Source organism: Aegilops tauschii, chromosome 4, assembly GCF_002575655.3.
Source record: "Aegilops tauschii subsp. strangulata cultivar AL8/78 chromosome 4, Aet v6.0, whole genome shotgun sequence".
NCBI classification, from domain to species: domain Eukaryota; kingdom Viridiplantae; phylum Streptophyta; class Magnoliopsida; order Poales; family Poaceae; genus Aegilops; species Aegilops tauschii.
In genome coordinates, this window is record NC_053038.3 from 486064521 (window position 1) to 486078876 (window position 14356).

The following is a 14356-nucleotide window of genomic DNA, read 5'->3' on the forward strand; positions in this document are numbered from 1 at the left end:
AAGTTCTTTTCCATAAGCACGTATGACTATATTCGGAATACATGCCTACATTACATTGATGAATTGGAGCTAGTTCTGTGTCACCCTATGTTATGACTGTTACATGATGAACCGCATCCGGCATAATTCTCCATCACCGATCCAATGCCTACGAGCTTTTCACATATTGTTCCTCGCTTATTTACTTTTCCGTTGCTAGTGTTACAATCACTACAAAATACCAAAAATACTACTTTTGTTACCGTTACCACTACTATCATATTACTTTGCTACTAAATACTTTGCTGCAGATACTAAGTTATCCAGGTGTGGTTGAATTGACAACTCAACTGCTAATACTTGAGAATATTCTTTGGCTCCCCTTGTGTCGAATCAATAAATTTGGGTTGAATACTCTACCCTCGAAAACTGTTGCGATCCCCTATACTTGTGGGTTATCACGACCTCGTCCATCAAATACAACGGGGAAACGAAAATCTTCTACCTGCCATATCTCCCCCCGATTCATCTCTCTCTCACCCAACTAACCATGATGTTGCCGCCGCGTTGTCCAATTCAGACTAGATCCAGCGCCTTCCCGGGTCTTCGCTCAAGGACCCCAGATCCCCCTCAGTGCTATCCTCCAATCTTCCGTTGCGGCGACTTCATCCACGCCCTGCAGGCGCCCCGCAGCAACCCTAGCCGCCATGGGTCACGAGGTTGCTCCATCACCTATGGTTTGTAGGTGCAATACCATGCGTCTCCACTGCGCTGCTGCCGGCTGGTGAATGACGGTGCTGCTCTACCCCGGCTACCTTGTGTCGACCACTAATCTGAACTCTAGTGCAGAACAGAATAGAACCCAAAGGTCTGATTCATCTGCTGATGCTTCCCTCCCTATGTTTCCAAGCCAAATTTTGCATTGAACCTCTGATGAAATCTACTGATAACAACGTCTCTGTTTTGGAGGAACTCCAAGTCGCCTCGACATGGCCTTTTGGTTGTCATACCCATTGTTGGGGATATTGCAGCTGCGCGTAAACCGGCCAGGAGAGGCCAGGTTAACCCCATAAGTAGTTCATTATATCTGAAGCCCATGAAGATAGACGGTGACGCTTTATGAAGGCCCAGGGCCCAAAGCCGGTTTAAGGCTTGTAGACATAAACCGGTATTGACATGTAAACTTGTGTTGTAAGATAGAAAGAGCGGAGACCGAGCCGGACACGTTTATGAGCCGGCCTCGGGATTCTGTAAACCGACGGGCGTCAACCCATGTATATAAGGGGACGACCCGGCGGCGGTTCAGGAACAACAAACAACAACTCGAGACTCAGGCAAAGCGTATTCGCTCCCTGGTCATCGAAACCCCAGCAATTCCATCACAACTAGACGTAGGCTTTTACCTTCATCGTAAGGGGCCGAACTAGAATAAAACTCTTGTGTCCCTTGTCCGGTTTAACCCCTTTAAGCAAACCCGTAGCGATGGCTCCACGACTAAGTCCTTTCATGAGGACATCTGCCGTGACAAACCCACGATAGTTGGCGCCCACCGTGGGGCTATCGCACGATGGTTTCAGGTTCTTGGAGGGCAGCTTCGAAGGACTCAAGGGTTACGTGGTGGGCCGGATGACCAAGAGTCGTCGCGGCAAGCTCTACATCGACGATGCAGGCTGGGGCCCCGAGGCCGGCTCAATCGAGTATGGGTACCGGGTCCCCTTTGGTGGCATACACGTTTTCATGGGCAAGATCGGCGAACCGGGTCCTGAGCCGGACATCTGCACCGACCTCGTCGAAACGGCTCAGTGTGCGAGATCTGCCCGGGTCAAGCCTGTCATGAATCGTGCCTTCGTGGGAGTCATCCATGGAGGGAAATCTGAGGACAGATCAGAATCTGGTGGTGAAACCGTCGTTTATTCCGGTGACGAGTCATCGACCGGAGAGACCGAGTCGTTATATCAGTTACTAGATGGCCGGATTGGGGGCTGTTCCGATGGCGACAGTATTCTGGACCCCTTTGATCTGCCAAACCGGGTTGCGATCTTCATGGCCGGTACGCAATCGGCGCTCCACTCTTCGACCGCAGCAGCGATGATTTCCGGATCAGCAGCGGCAACAGCAGCCGGGGCAGGAGGCCCTGTGCGACCGCCGGCTCAGGTTCTATCTGATTTGTTTGACGCATTGGCAACGCTGATGGCGGAGGTTAACCCGGTGGATCAGGATGCACACAATGCGGAAATCGCGAAGGTGAAAGATCAGATCACCCAGGCCAAAGCCGACTTAGCAGCTGAGGATACCAGGATGGCCGTGGAGCGGGCCGCTTTGGATGCACAGGCTTACCGGATTATGCTGGATAAGAGTGCGTTGAACGAAGTCCTGAAGAGGAGGTACCGATCTCGCCTGCCGCTGGTTTATGACACTAGAAATCTCTTTAACACCCCAGGAGCAGGGACCAGTAATCCGCCGGTGGTAAACCGGGCGGAGGCGCCTGGAGCAGGGGCGCCGGTTCAACAACATTTGGTGGATCCGCCTCATCAGAACAACATTGTAACACCACATGTCCCAACGCCACCGGGTCATTACTCTAACCCGATGGACAACATTGTTGCTGCTGCTTCACGGCTGGCGGCCATCCCGATCGAAGGCGATTCTCCGGCGGCGGTCGAGACACGTCGGGTTAAGGAGCTTCTTCAGACAGCCTTGGTTCAACAGGAGGCTTATTCCTATAGTCGCGATCGGATTCATTCCACTCCCCGTCCAAGCCGGAGTTACAGTAGGCGTATGGATGAACCAGCAGTGTCAAGCAACGCGCGGAACCGTGATCCGCCCCGTGGCAATAACCCGGCGGGTGGTGCTGGTGATGCTCAGGAGGTAGTGGACCGGGCTCGGGCACGCAGAGAGGCCGAGTTAGCGGCGCAGCATGATGCCCGTCAGCTTACTCCGGTTCGTCCAACCACATCGGTGGAACCAGGAGTCCCTTCTAGTTCTTTGGGAGTACCGTGTCTCGTCCCAGCGTTGCGCAATGTGCGCCTGCCCAAGGATTTCAAAGGCCCGCGCAAGGTGCCGAATTACACCGCCGATTTATCCCCTGAGACATGGGTCGAAAGCTATGAGATGGCCATGGAGATGCTGGTTGTGGATGATGCGTCATGTGCGAAATACTTCACCATGATGCTAGAAGGGACGGCCCGCACTTGGCTAAAGAGCTTGCCGGCTAATTCTATCAGGTCATGGCCCGAGTTGAGAGCCCGGTTTATCCAGAATTTCAAGGATACATGCAAGCAGCCCATGTCAATTGTGGACTTAGCTGCCTGTGTCCAGGAGGAAGGAGAGTCAACAACCCGTTGGGTGCGCCGGGTTTCGGAAATTTTGCATTCATCGGACCGCATCAATGCTGATGCCGCAGTTTTAACATTGGAAGGCAATTGCCGGTTTGAACCCCTGAAGTTGAAGTTGGGACGGCTCAAACGTCATTGTAATGACATGGGAACCCTCATGCCTGCTCTGGTGAAGTATGCCGACTTTGATAGTACCAAGGATCCCGAGTCTGACGATGATAAGACAGGGAAGGGAAAAAGGAGCGGCAACGCCAAGGGGCAGCACCACAACCCGGCAGGTCATGGAAACGGCGGCAAGCGTAAAGCGGACCACGACTTAGACTTTGTGGCTAATACCAGCACGCAGGACAAGGGCCAACGGCGTAAGGGTAAACCGCCCCAGCGCGGTGGAGGACCAAGTCCTAACACTACAAAAAAATACACTTCCGTGATGATACGTGTTTGTCACAGTAGGTCGCGTTTTTGTCATGCATGTACATCCATGACAAATTTATGACAGAATCAAGATAGTCATACCTGTGCTGTCGTAGAAGTGTTCCATGACATTACCAAAATTATCATCACGGAAGTGTCCACTTCCATGACAATAAATCGCGCGTCACAGAAGTGCTTTCGTCAAGGGTGACCGACACGTGGCATCCACCGTAACGGAACACCGTTAAGCTATCGGGTCGGGTTTTGGATCCGATAACCCGTTAACAGCCCCGACCAATGGGGATTTTCCACGTGTAAAATCATCATTGGCTGGAGGAAACACGTGTCGGCTCATCGTTGGGACAGATGTCATCCACTCATTGGACAGAAGGCGCCTATGATACGTCGACACGTGGCATGGCCCAACAGAGGCCCATTCCTATGAAAAGGCCGGCCCGTTTGACTTGGTCAAAAGGTGGCGGGCCGGCCTTGGAAAGCCTGTTAACGTCCTGTTCGCATATAGCCCATTTACAGCCCGCTAACCCAAGGCCCGTTACGCCCTATCCGAATTAGGCCCAGTAGCGACATCTGGGCCATCCAATATGATTCCAGCCCGTTTTCACTTCTGGCCCATGTATGGTCCATGACGTCTTTCGGCCCATATGAGGCCCTATGTAATATTAACGGCCCGTGGTGAAACTGGCCCGTAATGAACAGTGTATCACTTTACACCCATTAACGGCCCGCGGTGAAACTGGCCCGTAATGAACAGTGTATCACTTTATACCCATTAACGGCCCGTTATTTCGTTGGGCTCTTTCCAGCCCATGTTATCTTTCGGCCTTCTCAGAGCCCATTTATTCTTGGGCTCATTTCCAGCATTCGTTTACTTACGGCCCGTTACTGTCATTTTCTGCTTGTGGGCCAAATTCAGCCCGTGGTTACAGTCGACCCGTTTGTGGTCCGTTAATACGTTGGGCCGTTTTCATAGCGTCATCAAATATGGCCTATTAACGATGGCCCGTTATGGTCGGCCCATGAACGAACGATTCCAACGCTAGCCCGTTTACGGCCATAATGCGGCCTGTTATTGGCCCATGTTTGGCCAATCGATCATACGGCCCGTATAAGGCCCATTGATGATACGGCCCGTAGAAGGCCCCTTGTTTCTACGGCCCGTAGAAGGCCTACTGTTTCTACGGCCCGTAGAAGGCCCACTGTTTCTATGGCCCTTAGGAGGCCCAGTGTCACTACAGTAAATATTAGCCCATGGTTATTGTGGCCTAGTTTTAAAAAATAGGTTATTGCAGCCACTAGCAAACCGCGGAAAAAGAACTGCACTGACTACAAGCAAACAAATAAACAAGACAACAAGGAAATAAATAAGCAAGCAACTTATGCTAGGCTATCACGGCTATTACACATATTACATCCACTGGGCATCAAAGTTCGCCACCAGTGCAAATATAGGGAACAAAGCAGCATATAAACGCCGCAGCAAAACAAGTCCAGAACTGAAACCACTTCAGAAGAGTTCAAGAAACAATATCCTGGGTACCCATAATGCTGGCAAGATGCTTAGCAAGCTTATTAACTTTCTCTTGTTTGGCGCTTAAATCCTCCAGCGCTTGCTGTTGCACAAGAAAGTACGCATCTGAATTCTGCAGGGACTTCCTCAGTCCTTCGGCTTCTTGCCGCAGCACAGCTGACTAATGCCTTTCAGCTTGTAGCTGAGACTGAAGAAGCCGAAGTGATTCAGGCAGCGAGTTCGAAGAGCTTGTGCCAGCGGTACTGGCCAGTAACTCGAACATTACATCGACGCAGGACTGTGGGGTTTTCTCATTGTCTACAAGATCGTTTTTATCACCTTTCTTGGAGACCAACAGGGTTGTCTCACTATCTTGAACCTTATCTGCATTACTTTCTCTACCATTGCATAGTGGGGTGCTCTTCTCCAATATTCTGTTGCATACTACAAGAGAAACAAGCAGACACATCACAGGTTTAGCTTGTAGTATACGAAACTCATTTTGGTAAACTGGTTCGGTAGTAAGGTGGACAGGATAACAACATGAAACAAACATATATCTATGTACTATGGTCACTGTATTGTCCATATCATTCTAGTTTATGTTCCCTAATCAAGATAGAGACACAGTTCAACTCATATATTTTTAAGACACAGCAGCATAGACAGAATATAAGTGTGAGAAACTACACAGCATTGGCAGCACTTGTAATGTGCATCACATGATAACATAACTGTTTATACAACTTAAACTAAAATCAACATAGAGCAACAAGTTAGAACAGCAATCCAATTAAAGAAATAGGTTTAAAACATACCTGTTGTGCCATTGGAGTTTCAATTGGATCCTTCAAATTCGACAGTAGTTGGTATGAGTAAATACAGTGATGCAACAGCAAAGGAGTATGGACCATAGCTACGGAATCTGACCTGAGAACAGTTGCTCTTCTGCTTTAAACGTGGAGTTTGGGTTAGCTGTGGTGGTCTTCATGCTTTGGGCACTGCAGTAGCTTTACAAACTGCTCGTGTGGGGGTACTCTGTGGTGGACATGGTGCTTTGTCAACTATAAGTGGGTTACTATCCGCTGGGGTTGCGGTTAGATGGGTTGTAGCTGGTTCTCTGCCCAACGGTGTAAGTGTGCAATCTGGAAGAGTCTCGATTATGTGTGGTGGGGCTAGTTTGTGGGCCAGTACAACCATGGTTCTATCTGCATCGACGGGTAGCACTGTCTTTTGTGAAGAATGGGTTTTTTCTCCCTTAGATACTGCCATCACCCCCTCCAATTCAAATGGCTGATAAACAAGAAAAGAAATTGAACGTACAAACATTGTATGATAGACAGATGTGGTAATTCACATATATGTTGTCTAACCAAACAGGACAGCATGACACAATTTCACATATATGATGCCTAACTAAACAGGATAGCATGACACAGTTTCAGATATATGATGGATAACTTAACCGGATATAATGGCATAATTCAACATATGATGAGTACCTAAACAGGATGACATGACAAAACTATATGATGTCTTTCTAAAATAGGTTGGGATGAAATAATTCACATACATGTTGTCTAAGTATACAGGATGGCATGATATAATTGACATAATTGATTCATATACTAAGCAGCTGGCACTCGCATGTATGATCTCTAAACTAAGCAGATAGAATTCAATATTGTGCATATGATGTCTAAACTAAGCAATGCAAGACACCATATGCATCATATGAGAAATATAAACATTGCAACTTAGAGCATACACCTCAGGTGGGATATAGGACTGGTCATCTGTCTCTGAATCCTCCTCTGAGGAGCTCCCTGTAACCATCGAGATATATGCTTCAACAGGTACCATTGCCTGCTCTGAAGACCTTGTTTTCACTCCAGATTTTTCCATAACCGGCTCAAATGGCTGATACACATGAAGAGTAGTTCAATATACACAGATTGTCGACAAATGGAATACGTAATGAAAAAAAAGATGGCATGAAATAATTCACATATATGATGCCTGGCTCCATGGCGGTGCATAATTCACATATATGATAACTGGCTGAAAAACATGGCATTGCATAATTCACATATCTGATATAGAAAGCAAACAGGAGGCATTCACACAAAGCATGTCTAATCTAAGCAGATGGCATGGCAATGCAAGACACCATATGCATGATATGAGCAATATAACCCAGCCAAGTTAGAGCATGCACCTCGGGGGGGGGGATACGACTGGTCATCTCTCTCTGAATCCTCCTCTGAGGAGCTATCTGTAACCAGCAAGAAATCTGCATCGACAGGTAGCACTGACTGCTCAGAAGACCTTGTTTTCACTCCAGATTTTCCCATGACCGACTCAAATGGCTGATGCACAGGAAGAGTAGATGAATGTATAAACATTGTTGACAAATGGAATACATTATGGAAAAAAATATGGCACAATGCAATTCACATATACGATGACTGGCTAAACAGGATGGCATTGCATGATTCACGTATATGATGCCTGGCTAAAGAAGATGGCATTGCATAATTCCCATATACTCCCTCCATTCCTAAATATTTGTCTTTTTAGATATTTCAAATGGACTACCACATACGGATGTATATATACATATTTTAGAGTGTAGATTCACTCATTTTGTTCCGTATGTAGTCACTTGTTGAAATCTCTAAAAATACAAATATTTAGGAATGGTGGGAGTATGATATAGAAACCAAACAGGTGGCATTCACACAAAGCAAATCTAAACTAAGCTGATGACATATAAGATGTATAATGTAAGCAATGCAAGGCACCATATGCATGATATGACCAACATCAGCATGCTAGGTTAGAGCAAACACCTCAGGTGGTAAACAGGCGTGGTTGGCTCCTTCTGAATCTCCATCTGAACAGATATCTTCCTCTGGAATACAATCTGGAAATGCAGGAGGGGGGGGGGGTGGGGCACTTCGCCCACCATGGAGTGGCGTCTGCATAACAGGTGGGGCACTTCCTCTGCTGCAGTGAACACTTCTGTCGATGGTGCACCTCAGGTGGGGTGGATGACGGCACGACAGGAGCAGGACATAACACACTGAGTTTTCTTTGACGCCTATCTGAAAATGAAGTAAATCTGTAAGGGCTCCTTAGAATTGGAGGATTCTATAAACGCAGGGACAGGAAAAACACAGGAATAGGATAGGAATGCACATGCAAAATAGAGCATTTGGAAACATAGGATTTCAGTCAACCTGGGTGTTTGGCTCACATGAATTGGAAGGACAGAGGAATGGAGAAACAAAGTGATGCGACGAGTGTACAACCTCTTTGGCATAGCCTTGTGGACCTCAGCATCATTGGGTTGGACGTGGAGGATGGTGATGATGCTGGTGTGACTGTTGGAGGCGGGGAAGAAGATCCGAGGCCTCTGGAAACGGCGCCGAGGGTACTGCTCCGCTGTGATGGACGGTTCCGTCGTTGGAGCAGCTCCGCTAAGGTGTACGGCGACGAGGCTGAAGCATGACAAGACAGACAACGTTAATCTGAAGTGGGACCCTAATATCATCTGCAATAGATGATGTAAAATACATCACCAAGAAGTGCTAGATGTAAAACGCATCAGCCGCGCCACGGCCGCTCCGACAGATGCTGTAAGTACTCTTCACTCTGAACTTAACTGAAGAAAATGAACTTCACAGTCGAAACTGAATTTTACTGTCGAAACTGATTGAATTAGTAACAGAGCATTGCAATAGATGTTTAGGGCGTTCGAGCACTAGTAGTAGAGAAGTAGTGATCTAAATCAGCAGACGCTCGAGCAGGGAACGCACTAGCAGAGAGCAAGTCGTGTAGTAGCACCGCGAGCGAGTGCTAAAGCAGCAACTCCTGTAGCTGCCGGAGGTCGTGCAGCAGCAGCAGCAGTGCAAGCGAGAGCAAGAGCAGAGCAGCAGCATGAACAAAAGCAGGAGCAGTGCAGCACCGCGACCGACAGCAAGAATAGAGCCGCAGCGCGAGCGAGAGCCGGAGCAGCTGCAGCTGGTGCCGTTGTGGAAGTCGCCGGCGAGGAAGCAACGGCATGGGGGAGAGACGCCGTGGATGATGTGGCCGGCGACGGCGCCGTCGATGGAGACACGCCAAGTCTGCTCCGTATCGAGCACCGGCAGCCCCGTGAGATCGAATAAAAGATAAAATGCAGCGGTGAGTGCAGAACCTCCTTGGTGGCGCCGAGTTGGCCTTGGCTTCATCGGAGGAATTGGTGAGGGTGATGCGGTTCCGGTGGGGCAGGTCAAGACGGCTCTATGGGGATTGAGGTGGCGCGATAGATGAGGCAAACGTTGGGGCAGCTCCTTGGAGGTGGAGGATGGGGCGGCTGATCCGGCGGGACGATGAGATCGACAACGGATCCTCATCCGGTGCGGTGGATGAGTGTCACGCCCAATATGCGACCCTATCCGAGAGGAACTCGAAGGTCCCACCAAGGATAGACCCGCATATTGAAACGCTTTTGCAAGGTGGATATCATTACATCAACATTACATAATAGAGGGGGAACATACAAGGCATACACATGCCGCAAGAATACATCAATACATCATACGTAAGATCAACATCCTACTATGGATGAAACACAAACAGAAGCTCAAACGACATCCACCCTGCTAGCCCAGGCCACCGACCTGGAACCTATCCCCTGATCGAAGAAGTAGAAGAAGAACTCCAAAACAAATAACATCGCTCTCGCGTCATGATCATTTCAAAACCTGTACCTGCAACTGTTGTTGTAGTAATCTGTGAGCCACGAGGACTCAGCAATCCCATTACCATGGGAATCAAGACTAGCAAAGCTTAATGGGTAAGGAAGGGGTAAAGTGGTGAGGTTGCAGCAGCGACTAAGCATGTATGGTGGCTAACATACGCAAATAAGAGCGAGAAGATAAGCAACGGAACGGTCGTCAACTAGTAATGATCAAGAAGTGATCCTGAACTCCTACTTACGTCAAACATAACCCACAAACCGTGTTCACTTCCCGGACTCCGCCAAAAAGAGACCATCACGGTTACACACGCGGTTGATGCGTTTTAATTAAGTCAAGTGTCAAGTTCTCTACAACAGGACATTAACAAATTCCCATCTGCCACATAACCGCGGGCACGGCTCTCGAAAGTTTATACCCTGCAGGGGTGTCCCAACTTAGCCCATTATAAGCTCTCACGGTCAATGAAGGATATTCCTTCTCCCGGGAAGACCCGATCAGTCTCGGAATCCCGGTTTACAAGACATTTCGACAATGGTAAAACAAGACCAGCAAAGCCGCCCAAATGTGCCGACCAATCCCGATAGGAGCTGCACATATCTCGTTCTCAGGGCACACCGGATGAGTAGTCCGTACAACTAAAACCAGGCCTCAAGTTTCCCCGAGGTGGCGCTGCAAAGGGCTCTAGTTTGGACCAACACTCAGAGGAGCACTGGCCCGGGGGGGATAAAATAAAGATGACCCTCGGGAGCGCGACTCCCAAGGGAAAAAGGCTTAGGTGGCAAATGGTAAAACCAAGGTTGGGCGTTGCTGGAGGAGTTTTATTCAAGGCGAACTGTCAAGGGGTCCCCATAACACCCAACCGCGTAAGGAACGCAAAATCAAGGAACATAACACCGGTATGACGGAAACTAGGGCGGTAAGAGTGGAACAAAACACCAGGCATAAGGCCGAGCCTTCCACCCTTTACCAAATATATAGATGCATTAATTAAATAAGAGATATTGTGATATCCCAACATAAACATAATCCAACATGGAGCAAACTTCAACTTCACTTGGAACTAACAACGCTATAAGAGGGGCTGAGCAAAAAGTGGTAACATAACCAAACAATGGTTTGCTAGGAAGGGTGACAAAGGTTAGAGTCGTTTCATGGCAATTTGGGAAGCTTGAAGAGCAAGTGATAGGTAGCGCAGCATAGCGATAGAACCAATTTACTAGCATAGCAATGATAGTAATGAGATCCAAGGTTACGGTCATCTTGCAAGCATCAAAACAATATGGTACAGCACACCAACATGATAACAAAAGGCATCGACATGATGTACAGGCAAAGCATTACAAAAAATGAACACTGAGCTATCTCCAGAAATCACTAGAACATGCTCAAAAGGACATGGCAAGATTGCAAATAATAACAGTTCACAGACTTGGTGGAAAAATCACTGGGCATGGCCGAAATAACATCAGGTTGCAATGTTTAGAGCTATCAACCAACATGCTACAGGAATATATCATGGCAAATGACAGCATGGCATGATTCTACGCAAAGCATATAACAAAAGCCCCTTAATGAACATGAGCCAAAAAGGCACATAAGATATGATGGCACCCATGTAAACATAGCAAGTTTAATAAACAGATTCAGACTTAGCAGAAAAACTGAGCATGGCATAAACAGAATTATGAACGCATCTTTGCAAGCTCAAATCACTCATCACAAAGCATTTCATGGCATGTGAAGGCATCCAACAGTAAGATGGAATAATTATGAAGCTAAGCATGGCAATAGAAAGTTCATAGGGTGCATGGATCACTAGCAAAACACATGTCAAAACTGAACTTCATGTTAACAGGCTGACAGCAACATTATTTAGGAAGTTTGGAGCCAGATTACAACAAGCTAGATCAGGCTATAAATACAAACAAGGGCATGGATGGATAGCGCATAACATGTATAACAAAACATTCTTAGTGAAAATCTCCAGATTATGCATAGAACTCATGGTGACAGCAGGTTTACATGGCATCACAATGTTAAAGCTACAGGCTTGGCAGAAATGACCAAGACACGGAAATCAGCAACATCATGGAGGCTACTTTGCATGCTTGTGCTAGGCACCACATGAATCACAAAAATACAAGATAAACACCACTTTAAAGATGGCTTGATGTAGTTCAAAACACATGTAGAGCTCATGCTCATTGGATGCACACACAAAATGCAATGAAAAAGACAAATCATCAAGTTCTGATAATAGACATCAGTTAACATCATATAGCTCTCTTGCAACGATGATTTAGGCATCAAGATGAACTCAAACAGACATGGCACTATGGAACAAAATGAAGAGCATCTCCTGATGAACATTTTGATATATCATGCACGCAAAACGGAGTGGTATGCAAGGAGATACGATGTGATGAACAGAGCCACATAAAGTAAGGATTTCGGGGCTTAGAAGAAAAACGAGGGGGAGAAGTCAACCTCGTTCAGATCTAGGGTTGCACGCAGATCTAGGGCCACGTGGCGGCGTGGGAGTGGTGCGGAGCGGCGGCGGCGGCGATTTGTCCGGCGCGCGGAGGGAGCGGGGCTAGGGTTTGGACTGCGAAAAATTCGGAGGGGATCACATATTTATAGGTAGAGGGAGCTAGGAGACTCCAAATGAGGTGCGGTTTTCGCCCACACGATCGTGATCCAACGACGGAGAGCATGGAGGGGGTTTAGATGGGTTATTGGGCTGTTTTGGAGGGTGTTGGGCTGCAACACTCAAAAGGCTTTTGCAGTTACCCGGTTAACCGTTGGGGCATCAAACGACCTCCAAATGGAACGAAATTTGACGGGCGGTCTACCGGTGCTATACCAAGGCCACTCGGCAAATCTCGGCCCATTCCGAGAACGTTTTTATCCCGCTCACGAAACAAGGTTTGAGAGGGGCGACGGGCGCGTTCGAGAGTGTCGGATCGCGAAACGGACAACGGAGAGAACTGCGAGACCGGGACGGATGCAAGTTTTGAAAAACATGCCGATAAAATGCAGATGATGACATGGCAAAAATGCAACACGCAAGGAAATGACATGGCAACAACGACGAATAACTGGAAGACACCTGGCGCATCGAATCCGGGGCGTTACAACACTCCTCCACTAACAAGAGATCTCGTCCCGAGATCTTAGGACCGAGACGGAAGGGAAAAAGGGATGGGGTGAAATAAGATCAAAAGAGAGAGGATGAACAAAGTCAAGAACACTCGAGTAGGAAAAGGAAACGATGAATATGACGAGAATCAAAGCTTCGAAACAAAAATGAATTCGAAACCACTCCGGTTAGAACAAGATAGAAGCAGAATAAGAATGAAAGAATTTAGGCAGAACTCTGGCTGAACAAGGAAAGAATAGAACATGAACTTGAGAAATGGAACGATACTTGACTTGAGGAACAACACAAAACCTCCGGAAGACTTGAAAGAGTGGAATGAGAATAACGGGGAAGAAGATGACAACTTCTACCATGAATGAAATAGAGAGCATCCTTAGAAGGAAACATTGACTGGAATTATTGAGAAAATCAACAATGAAAAGAATAAGCTTGTTGTGGACTTATGGATAACATCTCAAAAATTATGAGGTGATAACCAACAACAGACGGAAAATGGTTGAAAAAGCTGAGAAGGACGAAGAAATGCAAAAATCCACTTTCAAAAGAATACGAAGAATTAATTGCACTTCGAAAAGCAAGAAGGAAAGATACTTGAGCTCCTTCGATAAGAATCTTGATGAACACTTGAGGAATGAATTAAATCATGACGAGCCACCGTGAAGAACTCCGGTAACAAAAGGATGACGAGATAAAATTGAAGGATGAAAGGGATAATATTAAAGACTTGCGATGACTAAGATGGAGCTTCGTGACGAGACAAACGAGAAAAAACTTGGAAACTCCAGAGAAGAAAGGATTAAGGGTAGATATAGCACAAAACTTGAGAAAGTCTTCATGCACCACTGGTAGGATTTGGAAAGAACGAATTAATTGATATGATAACAACCGAAAGAATCTTGAACGAGTCACCGTAGGAATTGAAACGAATGACAAAAAGAGAATGAATCACCGGAAAGAAGTAGAAAAGCACGAAGATACTTGAGTGAAACGAGATGCAAGAGAACGCATAGATCGCGAACTGATTGAAGGATACTTGAACAAAGCACCGGTACAAATATAGGAACGAACAGAGCTGAAAACTTGGAACGAAGAAATATTCCGAAAAGATGGCCTTCGGATGATCGAGAGAGAAAGCAACTCCTGAAATACTCAGGATGGATGAAAAGAATTGCACGACTAGAAACAATATGAG